The sequence below is a fragment of the Chrysochloris asiatica genome, unplaced genomic scaffold (assembly GCF_000296735.1).
Source record: "Chrysochloris asiatica unplaced genomic scaffold, ChrAsi1.0 scaffold00011, whole genome shotgun sequence".
Taxonomy (NCBI): Eukaryota; Metazoa; Chordata; class Mammalia; order Afrosoricida; family Chrysochloridae; genus Chrysochloris; species Chrysochloris asiatica.
The window spans coordinates 27,592,603-27,600,264 of NW_006408529.1; positions in this window are offsets into that span (position 1 = coordinate 27,592,603).

Consider the following 7,662-nt stretch of genomic DNA (forward strand, 5'->3'; position numbering starts at 1 on the left):
GCCTTGTTCTTTGCCAATTCCTTCAATGCACCTTGGACTTCCCCCTTCAGTATCACTGGCTCTTGATCATATGCTACTCTTGAAATGGTTGAGTATTAACTATTTCCTTTTGGTTCAGTGACTCTGTGTATTCCTTCCATCTTCTATTGATGCTTTCTGCATCATTCAATAATTTGTCCAGAGAATCTTTCAATAATGAAAGTTGAGGCTTGAATTTTTTTCTTCAGTTCCCCCAGCTTGAGAAATGCTGAGTGTATTCTTCTTTTTTGGTTTTCTAATTCCAGATCTGTGCACATTTTGTTGTAATATTTGGCTTTATCTTCTTGAGCTGATCTTTGAAATTTTCTGTTTAGCTCTTGTACCTCCTCATTTCTTCCATTTTCCGTAGATTTGCCCTCTCACCTAGAAATGGCAGCAATCTGGTTTGCCTTTAGAATTAGCACTGACACCATTTCAAAGTCTACAAACAATGCCATGTAAGCTTTGTCTGGCCCTTATTGATCACTTCTCCCTAAAAGAAAAACTCAGGAAAACACAAATGAAAAGATGTTGCCAGTGGCAAGATCTTTAACTTTCTTCATTAACCAGTTCAGCAAACCCACATTGGCCGCCTACTTAAGATTTGGTTTGTTGCACAAAGTTCTGCTTTGAAGGTTGGCCTGATACAAAGAAAAAACTTTTAGCCACAGAATTTTATCCTCTCAAAATCTTAGAAAATTTATCTGGGTAATCTAATGAGGGTTGGTAAATATACCAGTAAGTTGACTTTCAGGACGTAGTAGTTACAAATCGGGCTGCAAACCTCAGGGTCAGCAGTTCAAAACTACCAGCTGTTCCGCAGGAGAAAGATGAGGCTTTCTGCTCCCGTAGAGATTTACAGACTTGGAAACCCTATGCAGGGTCACTATGAGTCGGAACCATCTCCACAGCACATAACCACCACCACCAGTTGTAATAACAATTTTCCAATGATGAGTCATCATTCATGGGTTTAAAGAAACTCTATTTTTGTGTTATTGTGATTTTGCAAACTGGAAAAAAAAATGTACTAATTGTTTTGCATTCCTATTAATAGTGCTAATTTGATTAATTCACTGATAACTTTTTTTAAAAAGATAAACCTTTAATTAAAAAAAAAGATAAACCTTTGTTTTCTATAACTTTTTGTATAGGATTCACTCCTTTAGTCTTGTAAACTGAAGGAGATTTTATCAAGCTTTCTCCTATGTTTCCTTTGTGCCATTTGTTTGATGTGGAAAGGATTATAACAGTCTACACTTCTATTTTTCCCTTTCGTACTCATAGTGAAACACTATGTGGAGAGAGGGAATATATTTTTGGAAGTGTTGGACTAGACTTGTTACCTAATTGAAGACCAGAGTCTATTTCTCAGAAGACTTGGAACTCTACTTTAACCTTAACGGATTGATCTTTCGTAATACTAGGTGGTTCACTGGTTTGGCTTTTGACCTCGCAGTTCTTGGGAAATGATTTGAGGGAATTGTTTGCCAGAGGTTTTGGGGGTTCTTTTGTAGGGTAGATTTTTGTATGTGAGTTACTTGGAGAGTGGCATTATTAGGACTTTGGGGTTCTGGCTCCCATAAGGAATGGCCACAAGGAGAACTCCTATACCATATCTTTTATCATTTCCTTAGAGCATCCTTTTTTATGAATGAATGACGTCAGTGTAATGTTTATCTCCCCAGCCACTCAAAATTGTCACCATCTGCTTTTTTAAGATTATGTACTTATTTAATTTTCTAAATGTTTACCACCATTGGTGCTTCTGGATTCCCTACAACAGGAATCCCAGAATCTGTATTTAAACTTACTGGGATCCCCCCACCCTGCCACACTGCCATTCTAAATAGTATTTTGTTTTGGTGTACTCTGTGTCTTACCTTTTGGAAATAAAAGAAGACTTGACCTAGACCTTAAGAGGGGACTAACCTTGTGCTGAGACCCTGTTCATCCAGAAAGAACACTGTGCCCTGTGTTCTCAGGGACAATGCAATAGCCACTTGGCTCATGGAATTCTCTGTGGGATGGTCCTAAAGAATTCACATCTGATGGCTTTGTTCTTAAGGTCACTATGTTCCCCTTCCATCGTAAAGCTGTCTAACATTTAGTTACATTTTGTACTGTAGAGAGATGTTTACACAAATCTTTAGAACAAATGCTACTCATTCTAAAGATCTCTTCTCAGTAAATCAAATTTGTAGAGATAGATTTGAAAGCAAAGATTTGGCTTTTACCAAAGAGGTATTTGTCTTTTTTTTTCTTCCCCCTAGAAAAGTAAAATCCTCTCAGAAAAAAAAACAAAACAAAAAACCGAGGATGGAGAATAACAGATCAAGAATGAGTATGTCCAAATCTACTTCTATAAAAGTTTAATAATTTATGTAAGAGAATGAAAGAATTCTGTAAGGTAATCCTTTGGCGTAAAGGTCCTGGGAAATATTCTCAGGTAAAGAAAGCTTACAGCAGATATATAATATATGTCTTGAGTAGTATTTATAAGAAATTTAAGAGACTTGTTTTGTTTTTCTATATGTAAGATTTAATTTTGGAGTTGTTTTGTTTGTTTGTTTTTTTAACTTTGCTGAAAGTCTACAAAAGTTTTTATAGTCATAGGTGGTAAGTTTTACAATTTTTTTAAACTCTTCTGAAATAAATTGACTCTTGCCAAATTATGTGGTTATGTTATATTAGAATTTGGTCATGTAATATGTATAGCAAGTCCATTGCTGTTTGGAATTTATAATGGTTTCTGAGGTGGTTAGGATTTTTATAACTTTTAATAGTTATTTTTCACCCTGGGTCACAAAGCTAACTATAAATTTAATATATTTGTTTTTAGAATGCTAATTTTTCTATAAACTATCTAAAGCTGACCAATATTTTTCTTATGTAGAAAATGCAAAATTTGTTACCACTGTACTTTAGTAAAAAGGAAAGTTGAAAACAAAAACAAAAAAAAAATTTTTTTTAATCAAACTATATATTGCATTAGGTAAATTTGCTGTATAAGACCTCTTAAAAGTATTCATGATGAAAGGTTATCAATTTGAGAATTAAGGTGCACCTGACCCAAATCATGGTATTTTCAATTGCCTCACATGCAAGTCAAAGTTGGACAATGTATAAGACAGACCATAGAAGAATTGATACATTTGAATTACCATGTTGGAGAAGAATATTAACAGTACCATGGACTTCCAGAAGAACAAGCAAATCAGTGTTGGAAGAAGGACAACCAGAATATTCCTTAGAAGCCTGGATGGTGAGACTTAGTCTGTCATACTCAGAAAAGTAATTAAGAGAGACCAGTCCCTGGAAAATGACATAATGCTTGGTAAAGTACGGGTCAAAAAGATGAAGACCTCCAATGAGATTGAGTGACACAATGGCAACAGCAATGAGCTCAAACGATAGTTGTGAGTATAGTGCAGAAGCAGGCAGTGTTTTATTGTGTTGTGCATAAGTTGGAACCAACTCAATGGCACCTAAAAACAACAACAATGTTGCATTAAAAAAAGGAGAAATGGAACCTTTAATGAGAATGAAAATGAGTGAAATAAGTAGCAATTATTTTTTATGTCCTTGTTTTCTTAAATGAGGTTTTTATAGTATACAAAAATGTTTTTTTGTTGTTGTTGTTAAGTGCTGTCATGTCAGTTCCAAATCATAGCATATAAGGTTTCCAAGGATCTATGAGTCTGAACTGATTCAACAGCACCAAACAACAACAATGCTGTTTTTGTTAAGTGCCATCGAGTCCGTTCTGTCCCATAGTGACCCTGTATAGGGTTTCCTTAGGAGCGGCTGATGAGCTTGAACCACCAACCTTGCAGTTCAAATGGCTTTGCAGTCTGGTAAGTTAACCCACAGTGCCACACCAGGATCCCAACAATGGGCATGGCAAATAAGTCAAGGATGTGACAAGTTCATGGAAAACAATTGTGATGATTATAAGACCCAAGCCATGGTATTTTCAATAACCTCATATGGATGCGAAAGCTGGACAGTGAATAAGGAAGATCATAGAAGAATTGATGCCTTTGAATTGTGGTGTTGGAGGAGAATACTAAAAGTGCCATGAGCTGCCAAAAAAACCAATAGATCTGTTTTGGAAGAAATGCAGCCAGAGTGCTCCTTGGAGGCCAAGATGGCTAAACTTCTTCTCTCATACTTTGGACATATTGTCAGGAGGGAACAGTCACTGGAAAAGGAGGTCATGCCGGGTAAGATGGAGGGTCAGAGAAAAAGAGGAAGACACCCAATGAGATGGATCAGCCAGGTGGCATCATTGATGGCATCAAGTATGGCGGTGGTAGTTAGGTTGGCCCAGGATCGGACATTGTTTCGTTCTGCTGTGCATGGGATCACTATAAGTCAGTTCCAACTTGATGGCACCTGACAATGACAGCAATGTGAAAATTAGTCATAAAAGTACTTACGGAGAGGTAGTCAGAAAATTTCAAGATGCATAGTCAAAGATGCTGACTTCAGTTTATGAGGTTTTATGATCTCTGCTATCAAAATTATTATGAACAAAACAACAGTTTTTGTATTACCAAGCTATTGATAGTCAGGGGAGAAGAGAAGAAAGGAGCTAATACTATATTCTGAGTGCCTACTATATGGCAAGCATTTATAAAACCATCATATTTAATATTCATAAAAACCTCTTTATAATAAGAAATCTTTTCTCCATTTTACAGATTAAAAGACTGAGGCCAGGTCCAATGAAAGGACTTAGTTTTCAATTCAACTTCAATGTTATGGAATTCAATGAATTGTATTTTATCTGTCACAGTGGTAACCCACACAGTTGATGGCATGTTCTAGTCTGTTTTAAATACTTGGTTAATTCAGTTCATAAAATTTTGTGGTTAATTTTAATCATATAAAGTATGTTGTTGTTGTTGTTAAGCGCCATTGAATCCATTCCTACTCATAACAACCCTGTATAGGGTTTCCGAGAAGTAGCTGGCGGGTTTGAACTGCCGGCCTTGCAGTTCAAACTGACCTTATGGCCCAGTGCTTATCCTATAGTGCCACATCAGGATTCCACACATATGTTGTTGTTGTTGTTATGTGCCGTGGAGTCGGTTCTGACTCATAGTAACCCTGCACAGGGTTTCTGAGGCTGTAAATCTTTATGGGAGTAGAACACCTCATCTTTCTCCCGTGGAGCAGCTGGTAGTTTCAAACTGCTGACCTTGCGGTTCTCAGCTCGATTTGTAACCACTACGCTACCACACATATGTATAGTCTATTAAATACATAGGATTTTTAAAGCTAGTAAATGATACAATTGTCATCATACATGTGACTTTCTTGATGCTTGTGCTGCTCTATACTTCCTGGCTCCTAGTTTTTGTGTACATCCTTTTAATTCTCCTTCTCCTGATCTGAAGTTTTCATTCTAAATAAGTAGGAAAGATAATCCAAAATTGCTGATGAATATGAGGATTCAGAGGAATTTAAAAAATTATTGTCCTGTAAAACAAGAGGATTTGCAAGAAAGCTCTATCAGTACTGGAGGTATTGAAAGGCTGGAATGAACTGGATGGTCAGCAAGTGGAAATTTATTCACCATTTTAAACCATTGGGTCAAATAAATTAGTATGAGGTTATAGCAACAACAGAAGTCACTGGAAATAAGTGGCTATTTTATCTCCCTTCTTTTGCCTCTGCTAATCTTACCAGGTTAGAAGCTTGTGGTCTTGTGGGAATGCCAGTCAGCTAAAAAAAGATTACCATCTATACTATCTAGTGCTGTGTATTTTTTCCTTTGCATTCAAATATACATAAAGATTAACCAAAAGCACATTTTAGCCAATATTCAAAATCATAGATTTACCTGTATTTGTTGTGTTATTTTTCACACCCAACAAAGTAGGAATTTATGAACATGTTAAATTATTGTCACAGGTAAATATTTTGTTCTTTTTTTAACTCTGAGACTAGAGAAAAGGACTGAGTTTTACCAGTACTGCCATCATCTTTCACTATTCATCTGTCAATTTATCATACTATGGTGGCTTGTGGGTTCGTATGTTGTCAGAAACTATATCACCAGTATTTCAAATGCCAGCAGGATTGACCAGGTTTCAGCAGAGCTTTCACACTGTCACAGATGAGGAAGAAAGGCTTGACGATTTACTCTGGGAAATTAATAACGAAAATCCTATAGATGACAAGAAAACAGTCTGGTACAGTGTTGGAAGATGAGCCCCCTGGGTTGAATGACATTCCAAATACAAAGTGGCAGCAACAGTGGACTTGAACATACCAACATCATGAAGATGGTACAAGACTGGGCAGCATTTCAGTTCTGTTACATATTGCATTTCCATAAAGCCAGAGCTAACTCCACTAGAACTAACAATAACATCTATCATCTTAGACAGTCACCCTCTCAGTGATCCCCCAAGAAACAGAATAGCACCTTACATACTGTGAGACTTCCCTCCCAGCAGGAAGTGGAGCAGCACAGGTAGAAGCTTCAGAGGGAGTGTCCTGAAGCACTCCACCCACCCTCTCAGAGTCACGGAGCTGCAGCAGACATCTTTTTAGGACAGACAGTTAGTTAGTCCTTTATCTTCTATTCTTCTCCTTCTTCCTTATATTTCATTCTAACTAGAAAATGGGGGAGCCATTTGCTTTTATCTTGAGCCACAGTGGTCTCCCTATTGCATACCTGATCAAAAATACATCCTATGTTCAAATTCCATAGTGTTTGTTGTTGTTAAGTACCATTGAATCCATTTCAACCCTTAGGGATTCTATGTACACCGAGTTGAGCTTAGATTATTTGAACAATTGTGAACATCAAAATTAAGACTATATTCAAATTAAGAACAAGAAAGGTAAACACATGTAACTGCATAGTTGAATGGGTCTTTATATTTTAATGAGAAATTTTAAAGAGGTACAAATCAAGGAAAAGAGAGTCAACTAAATAGAAAAATGGACAAAAGACATTATAAAAGAGAATAGACACTCAACAAACGTATGAATAGATGTTCAATTGCATTAGTCATCAAGGAGATGCATAGTAAAAGTACAATGGCATGCATACCCACAACTGGAATTAAGAAGAAAAGAATGACAATAGCAAAAATACTTCAACATTATAAAGAATAGCAAGAAAGTCAGGATGTGGTTACATTTGTAGGAGAGGCAGAGTGAGTAGTGATCAGTGATCGGGATCTGATGTGAGGAGTTTTCTTTGCATTACTGGATGGACTACAGAAAATTAGAAAGTCATGAAATATAGTATGTTGTTGTTATTGTTAAGTGCCATTCAGTCAGTTCTGACTTATAGTGACCCTCTGAAGAGTTTTTTGTGGAGCTGCTTATGAGTTTAACCACCGACCTTACAGTTCAAACTGGTCATGAGGTCCAGAGCATTCTCCTACAGCTCTATGTGAAGAGGTTTATTAGAGAAAGAATACCTGCACGGGAGATGTGCCAAAGACAGCATCATTTCACCATGCTCACAGCCTGATATGTATATATGTTGTTATTGTTGTTAAGTGCCATTGAGTCAATTCTAACCCATAGCGACCCTGTATAGAGTTTCCGAGGAGAAGCTGGTGACCTTGAACTTCCAACCTTGCAGTTCAAACGGCTTTGCAGTCTGGCACATTA